General features: G+C 36.5%; 1 protein-coding gene across 5 annotated transcripts in view; it reads right to left on the bottom strand.

Annotated features, from left to right (window-relative positions):
- Positions 1–17,766, bottom strand: part of sema3ab (sema domain, immunoglobulin domain (Ig), short basic domain, secreted, (semaphorin) 3Ab) — a 166,572-nt gene that overhangs the window by 82,733 nt on the left and 66,073 nt on the right. The window lies entirely within an intron of this gene.

Raw genomic sequence — 17,766 nt, 5'->3', positions numbered from 1 at the left:
TTTGAAACTAATTTTTGAAGCTTCGTCACAGTGATTAGATCCTTGCGCATATTCCAGCATGGAAACTGGCTGTCTGTACAACGTGACCTCTTTGAATGTGCAGCATTAATTCATGAGAGAGACTTAGTTTAAACCAATAAGCGTGCTCTATTTTGTATGAGGTGCAACTTCATTAATAAGAGAAGCCACATTGTGTTGCTAAAACAAGTGGAGGAAAAAGAATTGTTTAGAGACACTGGTGGTCAGTGTTGTGTTTATAAATGTGCTCCAATGAAAGTTTTATTTTCATTTCCCGCTATGAGAGTGCAGCTGGGCACATGTGTGGACTACAGTGCACACGCCAGACATATGTTTGTAAGGAACATTTTTTTAAGCTAGAGCTTTTGGCATCTGGAAACGGTGAAATCCGTATTTGCCGCTCATCTTCTTTTAAAAAAAGACACGGCTCCAGTTGGCGTTGACTGTCCTGTCTCTACAGATTTGGTAAGTGTGTGATCAGGGGTCTTTGTTTGTTTATTCAGATGGCAAAGTTAGTTTGTATCGTCAGCAGTATTCTTTCAGTTTTTAAAGACAGACCTTAGTCAAAATGATTTAGTTGCTAAATTTACAGTACGTTAATATCACTACAATATTACAGACCAAAAGATCCGCTGTACATGCTGCTCTCCGAGTGTAAACATGTAAACCTTAATCAAACTATTACTGTTGTGTAGAATTTTACTGTACTTTGTGACAGGACAGTCTATACACACGGCTTTCTGACGCTATCTAACGAGTGCATCTAAGTTACAATGAGAAAAAAAGTACTCTAAAGTAAAAAAAAAAAAAAAAAACATAGTGAAGTGTAGTGTATTATTGCACTGCTATTGGACCAGTAGTGTATAAGCTCTTGCTGAAGGCTCTTGGAACAGTCATACCACTTTGGCATCAATCCCATTTCCTTCGCCGACACTTGCTCTTGGTATGGGGAGGAGAAATGCCAGCAATTTTCCAGTTTGCACTTAAATAAACTGGTATAAGCACTTTTGGTCTTTTAGTTTTCTTTCCATATGCAACCACCAGCCCCTGAAAACCATCCATCATCCAGTTAACATATGGCCACCTTGATGTCAAAACTCGGTCATGAATACTCAGCCCTTCAGAAAAAAATGTTCTCATTCACAAAAACTTTTTTTAATGCATCTGCATTATAGCTGCAATCAATAACCCAATAAAATTTTACAATTGCTATGAACTTAATTATGAAATGTTAAAATGAGAATCATTACTTCAACAATAGGTCATGCATAGGCTAAAACAAATTAAAAGCATTTATTCATCCAGAAAATGTATGGATATACTAGATTTAGTATAATTAATTAAAAACAATTGTAACTAATTAAGTGTTTTGTCAATGAACTTTACCTTGATTTAAAAATAATGTATATATATATATATATATATATATATATATATATATATATATATATATATATATATATATATATATATATATATATTGCACTAAAAAAACTGCAAAGGATTTCATTTGGTCATTTTCTATGCACAAATTTGACCAGTAATATAATTTTATTTTGCATAAGGGTCAGTAATACCATTATTTTTTTAACTCAATAAGATCAATAACATGTTTAACATAAATTTTTTTTTATTCAATTTTTTTATTTATTTACTTTTATTTATTTTCTGTTATTATTTTTATTTTAATTTGCATAAAGGTCAGTAATAACATTATTTTAACTGAATAAGATCATGTTTAACCTAAACTATTTTAACTTAATTTAATTTAAATGTTATTTTATTTATTTTATATTTAATATTTTCTTTTCTTTTTTATTTTTACTTTATTTAATTTATTTTATTTTTATTGTCTTATTTTAAATTTTATTTATACTTTTTGTTTCATTTCATTTCATTTCATTTTATCTTTATTTATTTATTTATTTATTTATTTATTTATTTATTTATTTATTTATTTATTTATTTATTTATTTATTTATTTATTTATTTATTTATTTATTTATTTATGTATGTATGTATGTATGTATGTATGTATGTATGTATGTATGTATCCAAACTTCTGTATTTATGTTTTTGTGTATATGAATTTTCAAAATAAAAAACACTTCCACTACCTGCAGGTAGTTTTTTGAATACTCTTCTATTTTATACCAACATTATTCTTACCATGAGACCCCATAGTGACATTAAATTTGTGAATATCCTGAAAGCACTGTCTTAAGCCTTTCCGTTGAAAAGCCTCCAGAAGGGCTTGTCAAGGCTAGCTGAGATCATTTAACAAAATACAGCGAGACTTTCTGAAATGGAGGAAAAAGGGGGTGGACAGAAAGTGAGTTGCCTGCATGTAAGGTTACACCTCAACTGAGTAGTCATAACAAAAAACTTCACCAAATCCATAAAGCCGGTACCTCTGGCTTCCATTTTCCCCTATAACAGCACCCACACGTTTGACATGTGTCACAGAAACCTCCAACAGTCATTTATTGAAGAGTTCAGCGCAGAGTTCAGGCCAACACTTCTAAACATAACACTAAAACATCATGTTCAATCATACATTCAGCCTGATCATGGTGCTATTTTTAGGTAATCTTATTGCTTTTAATGCCTTTCTGTATATAAATCCAAATACATGGAGGCTGTATATGTAAAGGTAAGCATGTAATGTGCAATCTTTTGCTCCAGCTGTGACTTTGCAGAAATAGAAACCCTTTCTAAATTAGAAATGTGTCGCTGCTGTGAATGGTTAGCACAAAAACTCTTATTGACATGGAAAATATTTTTGCATGATGTAGTGTCGTGTTCTGTGCTATTAGGAAATTGTGTAATCTAACAACAGAGAAGCTCTGATGTATTAAAAAAAAACAGTGATGATTTAGGCATTGGCTTCCAATCATTTTTTTATGTATTGAAGTCTAATAGACACATTGTAAAAATATTAGCAGTTAATATACTATTATAATTAGCAGTTTTTTGCTTTTTGTGATTCATGTTTTAATTTTTTTCCCATTTAATTATGCTTTTGAATTGCATTGTGGGAACTTGATCATTCCTCCAACAACTATTAACCTTGAAAAGTTCAAAAAGGGGTGACGCAGTGGTGTTGTAGGTAGTGATGTCACCTCACCGCAAGAAGGTTGCTGGTTCGAGCCTCGGCCGGGTCAGTTGGCATTTCTGTGTGCAGTTTGCATGTTCTCTCTGCGTTCGCGTGGGTTTCCTCCGGGTGCTCCGGTTTCCCCCACAGTCCAAACACATGTGGTTTAGGTTAATTGGGTAGGCTAAATTGTCCGTAGTGTATGTGTGTATGGATGTTTCCCAGTGTTGGATTGCAGCTGGAAGGGCATCCGCTGAGTTATCCGCTGGATAAGTTGGCGGTTCATTCCCCTTGTGGCGACCCCAGATTAATAAAGAGACTGAGCTCAACATGAATGAATGAATGAAGTTCAAAAAAAGTGTCTTTTATTAACTATTTTAATAGTTTAAAGTGTTTATTGTGCAGCCCATATATCGTTTCAGCATTGATATCGCAATGTGAGCATTTTCAGTACGCATTGCAGGATCTAAAAATTGAGGAGTGGCTGCCAACATCCATTTACATTTACATTTAGTAGACGCTTTTATCCAAAGCGACTTACAAATGAGGACAAGGAAGCAATTTACACAACTAAGAGCAACAATGAATAAGTGCTATAGGCAAGTTTCAGGTCTGTAAAGTCTAAGAAGGGAAGTATTAGTAGTATTTTTTTTTTTTTTTTTTTTTTGTGTACAGTTAGTGTGATATTCAAAGAGGCAATTGCAGATTAGGAAGTGAAGTGGAGACATCCACTCCCTGAATGGGTCTTTTGGGTCATTGCATATCCTTCCCTTGATAATCAAAACCCTATAACATATGGATGGGTAGTGTGGAGGGAAGGTGTAACTGTAGCAAAAGTTATTCAATTAAAAAAATAAATAAATAAAAAATAACATCCGTGTAAACGAGCCTGGCTTGCTTTGAGTCTCAGCCACTTCCATAGTGAAATACAACCCTCAAAACTCTCATGTGGCCCCATGAAAACGCTGGAGCTCAAATCAATCACTGATGACACCAGACATAAAACTCTAAGATCTAAAACACTACAAATGCTGGGTTGTTTCAACTTAAATTTGGCTAAAATATGGACAAACCATTGGTCAGTGAGTTAGGGCCTTTGTAGATTCAGCTTAAGACAGACTGTAGGCTGAACGTCCAACACACTTCACCCACTAACCTAAAACAGTTCAAGAGATTGCACCTGAGGTCCACCTGAAAATCCACACCACTCCCTACCCCCATGGAAGAATAAAGGCATCATGTTTACGACTCTGACAATTAGATCTTATCATTATCAACTAAATAACAGGTTTTGGGCAAAGCAGTGGCGCAGTAGGTAGTGCTGTCGCTTCACAGCAAGAAGGTCGCTGGTTCGAGCCTCGGCTCAGTGGGCATTTCTGTGTGGAGTTTGCATGTTCTCCCTGCATTCGCGTGGGTTTCCTCCGGGTGCTCTGGTTTCACCCACAGTCCAAAGACATGCGGTACAGGTGAATTGGGTAGGCTAAATTGTCCGTAGTGTATAAGTGTTTACCAGAGATGTTGTGGCTGGAAGGGCATCCGCTGCTTAAAAACTTGCTGGATAAGTTGGCGGTTCATTACGCTGTGGCGACCCCGGATTAATAAAGGGACTAAGCCGACAAGAAAATGAATGAATGAATGAATAGCAGGTTTTTAAAATATGTTTAGTTTAAGACATAGACTCTTTAAAATACACCCAAGAGTTTTATGTTTTAGTCTGTTATTACATGGACATCAAGGTTACCTTTTGCCCCCGAACATGACCCCCAACAAAACAAACTGTGTTGCATGATTTACATTCAAATTGTTTCTCAGTAGTGATGGAAGCCATATTGGTATAAGAGGCAAATGCTCATTTTTAATGCTATTGTTATTGCCTTGATAAGTAGGGTTTTGATTACTGCCTTCCATGACATGACATGATGCACTTCATAAGAGTTTATGTAATAATGGGTGAAAAAAACACTGAATGTGTTTTCTGCAGCTGAAATTGTCAGTTAAAAATAATAATTAACTAAACATTAATATTATTTTACCCATTCTCTGTTTGCAACTATGCAATAAGCTATGCACACCAAAGTTTTTGTAGTATTTTTTTTCTACATACAAGTTATCAACTTCCAAATATAAAGTGTGTAAGAATAGGAAAAAAATATAGATAGGTTCCTCTTTACTTTTGGGCAGTCCTTAGTGACAGCAACTATGGAGTTCAGACCTTCTGGCTATACAAGACTATAGTTTACTCATCCAAAATGTGCACACTTATAACATAAAATCAACCTCACTGTATTGTTACACACTGCCTCTGGAACTTTTACATCATAAAAAAATTCAGATTGGGATCATATTTCTGTTTTTTTGACATCCGTATCAAGCATTTTGAATGGTGTTTTGACAATTTAGAGCAATCGTACAAGTGTGACAATCTCAAGACTCCAGATTGGATTATGTGGCAGATCCTGATTAAATGCCTGCATTACTCATCAATTAGTTCAATGCTTTTGTGATAGGTACCCTAGAACGGTGTGGCTACTCAGGAGTCCTCAACAAAAGTTTTGTTGTGCTTCAATCTTGAATTCTTTATCTACATTATTATCCCCACACATTTGTCTATTAGTTTCATTTAAAATAAATAATTTGCGTTCAGACAATTTTGTTGGTTGATCTCGTGATCTTGGTTAAATTGCGACTCAAACAAGCGGGTCATAGCACAGGTAAAAGCCAAAATTCTAGAATGTCATCTGAATTTGTCCTCTAGCATAGCCTTTTATGATAAACAAAATGCAGAATATTAAAATACTGAATATAAAGGCAGATTTTAATAATATTATAAAGATTATATAAACCTAATATTTAATTTGTCTTTAAGAAGAAGGAGGATAACAAAAAAATCCTCACTGATTGAACACTCAGGGCCCTATCATACACACACCGCAATAAGAGAGGTGTTTGGCGTGATTTGTTGCTATTTTTAGGCCGGCGCAGATGTAATCTTTGCATTTTGCGGCACGTTTTATTAATAGCAAATCCATTTGCACCACTTTGTGGACTCATGGATGTTCTGGTCTATAAAGAAGATGTGTTAAGGCGCATTGTTGGTGGGTTGCTATTTTGAAGAACTACAATAGGCTGCTTCATTGAGCATTTAAAAGCAGGTCTAAAGTCCAGCGCAGAGCACGTTTGTTATGTGCCTATGTGGGTTCAAATGCTTACGCATTGCTTAATACAAACAAGATGTACAGCAATACACAAATATCTTTACATATGAAAAAATAATAAAGGATTAAAATCTTACAAAAATTATTATTTTCTATATAAATATAAAAACCACTACCTCCATACCTCATCTCGGGGGGCTTTTCAGTTTATTTATGACAATTTGCATTTGTATAATGTTATTATTATAAGCAGTATTATTTATTATATGCATATTTATATTTGTTTTAATAAATACAAGTTTAGATTTGTCCACCTGTCGAGTTTTGAAGACGTTTGCATCACCATACGGGGCATGAGAATAGGATGCGTGTTTGGAAATAACTAACTTGTTATTATTGCTCATTTATTTGTTTGCTGGAAATTAGAACTGAATTTAGAAATAGTTTTGAAACAAATATTTCAGCTAATGAATGTCTTAAGTGGAGTGCATACAACATTGTTTTCTTATCCACAAAAGTAAAGGAGTAAAGAATAAAAGTAAAGAGAAAGAGAAAGTAAAGAGGGTGAATGGAGGAGGCTCATTCTCTATCCTTGCTTTGCAGATGGTCTGTTTAACAGTTTTTTTGCTAGTAAAGCATTCAGTTTTTCCACTTACAAAAAGTCCACCATGTAAATAACAAATGCGCCATGGCGTGATGCAACTGAATAAGAGATGGGGAATAACTGGGAATAAGAGATGAGACTCTGATTGGTTTAATGCATGTTTTACTCAAAACACTGAGAATAAGCACAACGCTGTTAGACCATGCACTGAAGCGCAGAGCATATTTTTCCGTCCTTAAAATAGCAAAATTGGATTCGGACATGCCCTTAATGCTTCTACGCTTTATATTTTGCGCCTAGATCGCTAAAATACAACCATCAATTTTGTATTGTTTTGCATTTTCCAGCAGACTTATTAATATACATCAGACTCAGTGTGCAAAGTGGATCTTCAGGATAACAAATACAAAGAAACACATTCAAGCATTTCAAACTCGGTACACAAATGACCTTAAGAACCTTGGCATCATAATTTAAACAGACCATCTCCAAATATGCATAAGCAGAAGGTAGGATGGATCATTAAAACATAATTAAAACATTCATGAGCGGGAAGCCCTTCAGGTATCTTTGATCAGCAACGAGAAGCTCAATTCTTGTAGACATGTGCCACACGGCATTAGGTGGAAATGCCCCCTTCATAAACCCAGAGAAATGCTGGACTGTAAACACTAATAGCGGAGAAGTGTGAATGAGAGAGGTTGTGCAGGTTCAACCCAGCAAGAAAGCTTCCGTTAGACTCTCTCATTACAGTAGATTGATTTCACCTGTGCACACTTTCTCTCTGCGTCATAAATCATGGCAAGCTGTCAATGCGGCCTGTATTGTTCCAACGCAATTATTTCCTAATGAGTCATTTGAGTAAAAGCCACAGCGACAGAGATTGATATTGTTGTAAAATGTCTGAATGTGCTTTTCTCGTGACCCGTGGTAGAGCAGGAAGTCAGATACCGCTCAATGCGTCCTCGCCTGTGGAGTAAATCAACAGAGCTTTACACTTTTAATTGCTTGGTAGACATATTCAAAGTTGAGGTGCAATGAATGGAAGCCAATGCATGTGTATTGTTCAGATGCCAGATCAATGGAGAGGAATTTATCCCTTTTTCTCTTCACACTGGTGAAGATGCGCAAAAAAGATTAATAGTGGGTTTGAGTGAAAGACTATTAACCATCTTATCAGACAGCCAGCAGGAGGACAATAAATGACCCTGAGACAATGTCACCTACTTGTGCCAATAAGCCTAAAAAAAGTGTTGGTATTAAGACACATGCACATAAGAATTGCTGGCAGCTAGCTCTCTGCAACTCTCACATGGTCGCCCACTAAAGCTAAGCAGGGCAGTAAGGGGCACTCAACCTGTGGTCTTTGTGGGTCCTATTGCCCTAGTACATTGACTTTATACTTCTCTATAATGAAATGTTAAACTGAGGTCTTGACTCTCTGACATAAAATATCCCAGGATGTCCTTCAAAAAAGAATAGGGGTTTAACCCCGGCATACTGGCCAAATTTGCCCACTGGCCTCTGTCCATCATGGCCTCCTAACCGTCCCCATATCATAATTGGCTTCATCACTCTGTCTCCTCTCCACCAATCAGCTGGTGTGCAGTCTGGCAGGTAGATGCTGCACACTGGTGGTGGATGAGGAGATTCACTCTAAAAGTATGTGAAGCGCTTTGAATGTCTAGAAAAGTGCTACATAAATGTAAGGAATTATTATTTTTTTATCATTAAGAAAAAATATGCACTTTTTTAAAAAGGACCTATAAAGCCTCATTCACACTGCAAGCAATTCACAGCAACAAACCGACAATTGACCTTACATTTCAACGGAGAGTGAGCGACTTCCGGCATCATCTGTCTACACGAGTGAAAGCGACTGTTGGCGACAAGGTAGTTATGTTGAGCGATGTGAAAAAAAGTTGCGAATCGTTCAACTTTATGCAAATGAAGAGTGACTTTCTTGAGCGACAGCCAATAGGAGCACCAGTAGAGCTGCTCACGTGATCCTCTCTCAGCTCCTGCAGAGGCTGGTTGTATTTCTACACAGACCTGCATTTGCAGCAGATAACCGTTTTTTCTAGATAGTCTTTGCAAATGAGCATAAGAACTGATAAGTACTGATTCCTTTGTGTTAAGTGTTTTCTCTAAACAATGTTTACTTTCAGCAGCACGTAACTTACGGTGGTTGGTGGTGTTTAGGTAATTTAGGATAATTCTAAGGGGCCATGCAGTTTTGGGTCCCCCAGAGATATTATTAGGGGGCCAAAATGCCTATGTTTCAGCATAGTGGCAGATTATGTGGGTTTAATTTAAGTATTAAATGTGAAGTTAGTGGGTAGCATGGTGGTGCAGTGGGTAGCACAATCACCTCACAGCAAGAATGTCGCTGGTTTGAGCCCCGGCTGGGTCAGTTGGCATTTCTGTGTGGAGTTTGCATGTGTTTCCTCCGGGTGCTCCGGTTTCTCCCACAAGTCCAAAAACAAGTGGTATAGATGAATTGGGTGAGCTAAATTGTCCGTAGTGTATGAGTGTGAATGAGTGTGTATTGATGTTTCCCAGTGATGGGTTGCAGCTGGAAGGGCATATCCTGTGTAAAAACATAGGCTGGATAAGTTGGCGGTTCATTCTGCTGTGGCAACCCCCGATTGATAAAGGGACAAAGCAGAGAAGAAAAGGAATGAATGAATGTGAAGTTAGTGTGGTTTAATATACAGTAGTTTATGTCAACAATGGAAGCTCTTTAAACTGCAACTACTTCAATAACCTGACTGTGAGCAACAAGATGTATAAAGCTATTAATAACATGTTCGCACAACAGTATGTGAAAGGAGAGGAAGCACATCTCCTTAGCTGTTGATCAGGCTTCAGTTCATGTTTCTATCCGGTCAATGGTGTGATCGTCTCTGTACATTGGTCTCAGTGACATTGATAAGTAGGTATATTGATCAGAGCCATGTTTTACACTGACCGTGATGAGTGTGAGGCCGAGGTCACAGTGAATGTAATGCTGAATTTCAGAGATCCTGAACAATAGTATCCAGTAATTACAACTGAGCCACACCAATGCCAGAGAGAATGAGAGAAAAAGATGGTGGTATACAGTAGATAATGGAAGAATGGAAAGAAGGATGAGTAAACTCTCAAAAATCAGCCTGAGTTCGACAAAATTAAAAACCCTTTTGACATATTCAGGATTTCATTCAATAATTCTAAGAAATTTAGACTAATTTATGCTCTCCTTTTAGCTAATATTTTAACCTACATACCTGCATGTCAATCTGTCTGTCACAAAGGCAAAAAAGCACACTGGACTAACAATATCCTAAACATGCTAACAATATACAGTAGAATCCGCTAGCAGCCTTCTAAAACAGGATAGCAACAAGCTATCGACATAATAAAACACACAAGTCATGTGTTAAAAAAATCCTAAACATGCCAACAACATATACAGTAGTAAAACCTGCTAGGAACATTCTAAAACAGGCTAACAACAAGCTATCAACATGATGAAACACATAAGTCTCATTAAAAAATATCCTAAATATGCCAACAAAATACAGCAGTAAACTAGCAACATTCTATAGCAGGCTAACAACAAGCTATTAACATAATAAAACATGTTAGTCGTGTGTTAAAAACATCCTAAACATTAGGGCTGTGCAATTTATCAAAAATCCGATTTCGATTTTGGCTTCTAACGATTATGAAAAACCATTAATGGAGATAAACGATTATTGCATCATGTACCCCCTTTCCAGTTGTACTCGTTTGTTGCTTTAAAAAGCACGAAAGACCGCATGCTTATGTGTGTGTGCAGCACGCACACACAGTCAGAAGCATGCGGTCAACATTCCATCTCATTTGCACACTGAGACACTGCACAAATAGGTGTCAAAATGCGGCCTATATATATATATATATATATATATATATATATATATATATATATATATATATATATATATATATATATATATATATATATATATATGACATCTATTATTCATTTATGTATTTATTTTTTTATTGTTGCAGTTATAAACAAACTGTGTATTATGTTGTGGCAGTGGTCTAATTTTATCTTTTAGACACCTTTTTCTATTTGAATTTTGTTGCACCCATGACCATTTTTTGTAAATACATTTATAAAACACTGTTTTGCACTTACGACTAATTATTTGAATTATAGCACTGTTCAAGAGTTTTATGAATTTCATATGACTTTCCATAATATTTATGTACAATTCCATATTAAATATTATAAGCTCAAGAAAATACAGAAAATTTACTGTAAAATTACAGCAAAAAAAAAAATTGTATAACAGGAAACTTCTGTAATTTTAACGTCCGCTATTTTAGTTTTTGTTTTTTTCCCAGTACCCTGGCTGCTAGAAAAAGAAAAAAAAAAGTGAAATAACTTTATGTTTTGCAGTGTACTGTTTATTGCAATTTATAATTACAACTAACTGAACACCTTCCAACTTCCAAAGTTTTATAAATTTCTTTAAACCTTCTGCTCAGGCTTTCTCAAGCCAACATGACAAACATTTTTTTTATCTAGTTTACTTGTGATGCCACAACTGTTCACCACACACACCTGCCCAAATGAGAAAGACAGAGAGCGGTTCTGCTTAATGATGCCATTCTATGCTTTCATTCTCAGTTTTTTTCTTGTTTTTCTAGAATAAAAACAGTCAGGGAACATTGCACAGCTTTTACACCTCAATGCATGACAGATGCTTTCCATTCACGGACTTGACCAGGGTGCACACCGTTTTACCATGTGAACTCTCTCTCAAACACACACACACACACACACACACACACACACACACACACACAGACACACACACATACTAAAACCATATGTATCAGAATTACCACCCAAAAAAGTGACCACCTAAAAGTGTAAAAAAAAAACAACTTTCACTTAATAAACACTGATTATTGAAATGTGTTCCCCCAAAAAGTCCAACTTGCTATTTAATTGTGTATATTTTATGAACATTTCTAGTGAATAACAAACTCACTTTTAAGTCAAGTACACTTTATAATAAGGTACAATACTTGTTAACATTAGTTAAATACATTAATTATACAAAATGTATTATAAAGCATTGCTTAATGTTAATATTAGCTTCAACATTTACAAATTCATCATTCAAATCTAATACATTAGAATTGAATGGTGAATTATCACTTTCACTAAACTAATTTAATATTAGATTGATGGAATTGTCATATAAACAACCATGTAAACAACAATAGAAACAAAATAGGTAATTTTCGAATAAGTTAATGGGTTAGTATCAAGTATTTCTGCACTCTTGTAATGACATGTCAATCTGGCTCTGTAGCCTTGGGCAGACTGGCTAAACAGACACCGCCAATTTACTGCTAATTAGACTGGAGGAAATTGCACCTCGTTTTAATTTACTGCTCGACAGCAGCCAATATTTGACACAACACACCCACACTCCAAGTCTATCCAGGTGTTAAAGGAGAAACAAAGAGAGAGCGAGAGAGATTGACTATGAACAAGTCCAGACAGCGATGACCTGCACTTGCCCACTTCCTAAGATTGCAGCGTAAACAGGTGCATTACAACATGTTTTCAGCTGTATACAAGTCAAAACAATGCAGACATTTTAATTGGTTTATTTCGGTTTTCTAGTATTCATTTTAAACTTTGATTGGATTGATCTTTCTAAAAGGGTGAGTTTAGGCTTTGTAGATCCATATATCTTTAATTTTGTGTGTGTATTGTGTGTCTGTGCTCCTATAAACCATATATCAGGAGTTTAAACCGACAAGGCTTTAAAACACATGAGTATTTAGCGATTTTTTTGCCTGAGCAAATGAAGCACAAGGTGTTAAGGCCCTGCCTACTTATGAAAAAAGGGGAGGGGAGCAGCTCACACCAGGCACACATTGAGACACAGTGCAATTCTAGAAATGCAATGGTTTTACTCATAGACTGTAAAATATATGGATGTAGTATCCGTGACGTCACCCATAGGTTTCTAAAGAGCGCAAAAGAAGCCACAAGTAGGCGCAGCCAATTTGTTCGCGCGTCATCACACCCACGGCGGGATACTAAACAAGGGCAAAGAGGCGGAGAGTGAGCGGAGCCACAGACACCTGCTGGCATTTTGCTTGGACCTGGCTCAGACACACTTTACTTTGGGAGAACGCTTAATCCTTTATCACCTGTGACTCGTTTGTATTCTGACCACTTGTGCTTGGTTGTACACTATATCAATAAAGTGTTTAGACTTGTAAAAACACTGCTTTAATACATTGAGCCACTAAACATTGTTCTTATGACGTTTTTCAACAGAAGGAAAACGCGTATCACTTCAGATAAAGTCTGTGTTAGTTAATGTAAGACTATTGATGAAATCCAGCATAACACTGTATGACAATGCTTCAGATGACTGTTCTAGAGCCTACAGCTAATCAATTCGTCAGATTCTGGAGTGCATTACAGCTCTAAATATAAATGGAAACGATAAATGATCTTAAAATAAAGCATATACATGTATAAAGATGGTATATAAGAATATAACTTTACTCACATGGGAAACGGAGGCCACGTGAATGGTTTGTGAGCACAATTAAGTGCACTCAGCATGCCATGCGATAAATATGCCGAGTTCAGTGGCTAATCTGCAGGATTCAGCTGAGGTGACGTGACGGCGACCAACGAGACCTAGCTGTCACTCAAGTGGCCACTCCCTTAATTATGCAAACTTAATATAAAGGAAACGGATGAGTTATAAAAAAATTCACCCCCCTCACAGTTGTCATGAAGGGTAATATTAGCTGTATTAACCAAAATATTTTTTTGTATCAGGCTGTAAACACCTTTTTTTCTGCTGTAAAGTTGGCCATTCTAACAGTGGGCTCAATTGAAATTTGCTCTATTTTGGAGCCAGGAGCGGCCAGGACTAGCGGAATTTCGGATGAATTGCAGTTTTAGTTACTTCCGTATTGGCTTCCTGAGGGAGAGCAGGAGGTTGCCGCTTGGTTTTACTCACTGTCTCAACAAATGTTAACAGCATCTAAGAGATTTTTACATGTCATACTAGGGCTGCACGATATTGCAATATTACATTTTCTGCATCTTATAAACAAAACCAAGCCTTAAAAATACAGTGGACTGCCCCTTTAAAAACACATGCAAATCTTAACTTTCACTCTATTATACTTAAACTTAGCAAATCAGATGGGTTTTGTGGCTCCTGATCAACTATAATTCACTCAATATTTGGATTTCTTGCGATGTGACAATTGCTGATGCGCACATTGCGATAACAATGCTGAAACAATATACTGCCGCAGCCCAAGGTCATACTACTTACAGGCCCATAACAGTAGCTTATATATCTACACGCAAATCAACACACAATTATGATAATCATACAAGTCATACTTTCATAAAAAGTAAAATAGTACATGAAAGATTTAAATATTAAAACCTGTAAATGCCATCTGAAATTATCTTCTAAAGTGACCATTTTTGCTCTTATGTGTAGGTTAACCCCTAGTTTTTTAGCGATTTAGCGATAGCTGAATCCAATGCAAAAATAAAAAAAAAGTCGAAATTTTTTGCGATCCTGCAAAATTCTTAATTTAAACACAAAATAATTGCTAAAACATTTAAATAACCTCATAAAGCATTCAATTCCAAACCATATAATCAAATTAATTTATTTCAGTTTGCAATTAATTTTTTTACATGACTTATAAACGTTACATGCAGCTCACATGAAATATTCTCTCAAAAAATGACGTCTCACGTGAGCCTTCACAATCCTAACATTACACGAGAGTGGGGTTAATTGTTTTGCGACCTATGCAGTAAGCAGACAAGGAGGAAGTGTCAATTGGGAGTAATTTTATGTGTGAAGTCGATGCAAATATGCGATTAAACATCCTGTGGCACAAATAGAGTAAATAACACAGCGCAAATTGGGCGTCTTGTGCGTTTGAAACGCTTCAGATGGCAAAAGAAAGTGGGAGCAAACATCTAACAAACGGAGCATTGGAAGGAATAGAAAAGCAAGCAGCATACAATGATGGAGACTGGTTTAAGAATGATGGCTGCTGGACGTGGCCAAATTGAAGGACATTATTTTTGCTTTACATGTATGGCTAGTAGTCTTATGATAGGTGTCAAATCAATAAATATTTTGATCAACTCTTTTCCCTGCCATTGATCAGAGAAACACTTTCCTGCCTTTGACGAGTTTTACGGCAATCCGTGTTTTAGGTGTATTACTGTAGGGGAATCCCTAGCGCATGTCCTGAGTGAGGTATATGATTATGTCAAATGCTCTGGTGAGAGAAATCTGAGAAAGCGAAAGTAAGATCATAGATAAAAATTGCAAAATTATCTTCAAATTTACTGAGAATTACCACCACAAATAAATCACAAACACAAAAAAAAAAAATCTTGAAAAACTAGGGGGTCTGACTTATATGGCAAAGAGTGGTTTGTGTTGTCTTTGTCAATTTTTCAAATATTGTCAATTTTATTGTCAATAAAGTGAAACAACTGAACAAACATGAGCGAGAGATTTATACATTTGGATCTATATGTGGGTATGCAAATTTTATCATTTAGATTGAAATGTTCCTTTCTATGTAACTTCACCTTGAATAGATTTTAAATCAGCCACCTAATACCTTCCTTCTCCAAATCTAAGTGGAATTTGAGCGTTTCCAGGTTATCTTGAGCTTATGTTCATGGAAACCGTATCTGCCAAGGCACTTAACCCCGGTAAGCCTCGATCCCTGAACCCACTTGCACTGTGTTATTTCTACCGAGAGACTCTCAGCTGCTGCAACACAGGTAGCTTTGGAATTTGGCTGCGAAGGAAACAATAACATGCACAGAACGATGGAGGAATCACAGCGCAATACATCCTGACCCATACCTGACTGCAAAAGGCCCTGTTACCCTGAGGAGAAAGAGTAAACACACACACACACACACTGCTCAAATATCAGATTACAGCCCTGATATGCAGAAACACTTTCCTCTGGCAGATTGACTGATGTGTGTAATATACTGAGAGATGTGCTGCATCCCAGTTCGCTGTCTCATACTACTTTTTATGTGGATAAAAAGTACACACCTTTGACTGTGTAACAGAAGGGTAGATAAAGTAAGCTTTGGGACAAACTACTTCAGCATTAATGGATCATTCTGTTGCATTATGTACATGCTTTGTCGATGATCTTTTCATATCCTCAGCTTTTTTTTTATATAATAGAAATGAACTAGAACTGTAATATTCCATTGACAGAGAAATCTACCTGTGTTTGCAATAATTTTGCATTCAAAATGTGATTTGCATCGGAACCTGCCTTTATAAAAGCTCATAATGTTTATGCAGATCATTAATCAGTGATCATCCTCATCTCTTCACCTAAGCCTGTCAACATAAAGATCCTGTAATAAGCTCTTAAATGTGGTTATTTGTTCAATGTGTTGCGTATTTCCAACTAAAATATGAAGACAAGGCTGGACAAAGTAGTAGCTCCTCCTCTTAAAAAAAATCCATTTGTTTTTATCACAGCTCTACCAGTGAGTGTGGTCGAGATCAAGCACATCAAATGAGAAGCATCCTAAAGAGGACAGGACCTGTCAAACACTACAGAGCATTTGATTGGCTAGACCAGTGGTCCCCCCATGGTCCCCAGTCCGTGGATCCATTGGTCCCGGGGAGCAAAAGAAAACATTAATGGCACATATTGAGAGTACATATTGCACAAATATATTGGTCGCCTAGCAATCTACCCCTCCAGGCATGGGCGTGGTAATGGGGGGAAAAGTGGACCTGACTACCCAGGGCCCCGTCTAGGGAGAGGGCCCTTTGAAATCCCACCAATTTTTTATAATTATTATTTTTTTTGTAGCCTACTTCGAATTAATTGGCCCCTTCAATTGATGTCAATGTCTCCGTGGGAATGAGAATGTATATTGAGAGAGTGGAGTGGTAGAAAAAGTGTCAGCACAATGTAAAGTTACTAGCCCTACTATTGCTTAATGTTTGTTATATTCTGAAACTCCTTAACAAATTATCTGCCTATATTTCTGCACATGTAAATGTGCCTACCAATATCACTGTGTTCTTAAGTGCACACAGGTAATATTGATTTGAGCAATAAAGCAAATTATCATTTTTGTTTGGTGAAAAGCCCTAGCATCGCAGCACAGTGCTGTGCTTAAAAGTTATAGTCAATGCTCAATAAATTCATGATGCTATCAAAGCCAATGAATAGGGTTGCAAAATTCTGGGAATTTTCAAAGTTGGAAAATTTCCATGGGAGCTAACAGGAATATAAGGGAATTAATGGGGATTTACAGAACTGAAAGGTTATTCCCTTAACAGGGAACTTAAATATCTATTGTAGCATAATCTTGGCTAAAACAAGCAGATTTAATGCAGCACACTTAAATATGTCTGCTATTAAATCACATGCACACTGCAGGGCTACTGAGGCCACACCCCCTACATGCACTGTGCATTCCTCCATCACATGCACTGATGATTTCTTCAACCCTGGAGTACTGAGGACACACTTGAGCTTGCCACCTACATAAAGTGTAATGATGAGGAATATTTTATTTTGGCCAAACAGTTGGACTTTACAGATCTTATCACTGATTTTGCAAACAAAAAGACTCGTCAGTGGGGATTTACTGGGATGTAGATTACATCTCATTTGACTTTTATTTATTTTTTGATAGTTGACGATTTGTATTATGGCAGGCTTAGCTTATTTGATGTGTTTCTGAGGGTACAGTTGTCTCGTGTTCTCCTGTTCAAAAATAAATGTTTTTAAATCAAAACTTGCATCAGTATCATGGATCAAAA

The sequence above is a fragment of the Danio rerio genome, chromosome 18 (genome assembly GCF_049306965.1).
Source record: "Danio rerio strain Tuebingen ecotype United States chromosome 18, GRCz12tu, whole genome shotgun sequence".
Lineage (NCBI taxonomy): Eukaryota > Metazoa > Chordata > Actinopteri > Cypriniformes > Danionidae > Danio > Danio rerio.
Note: the sequence above shows the minus strand (reverse complement) of the source record. Positions and strands in the feature narration are given on the sequence as shown.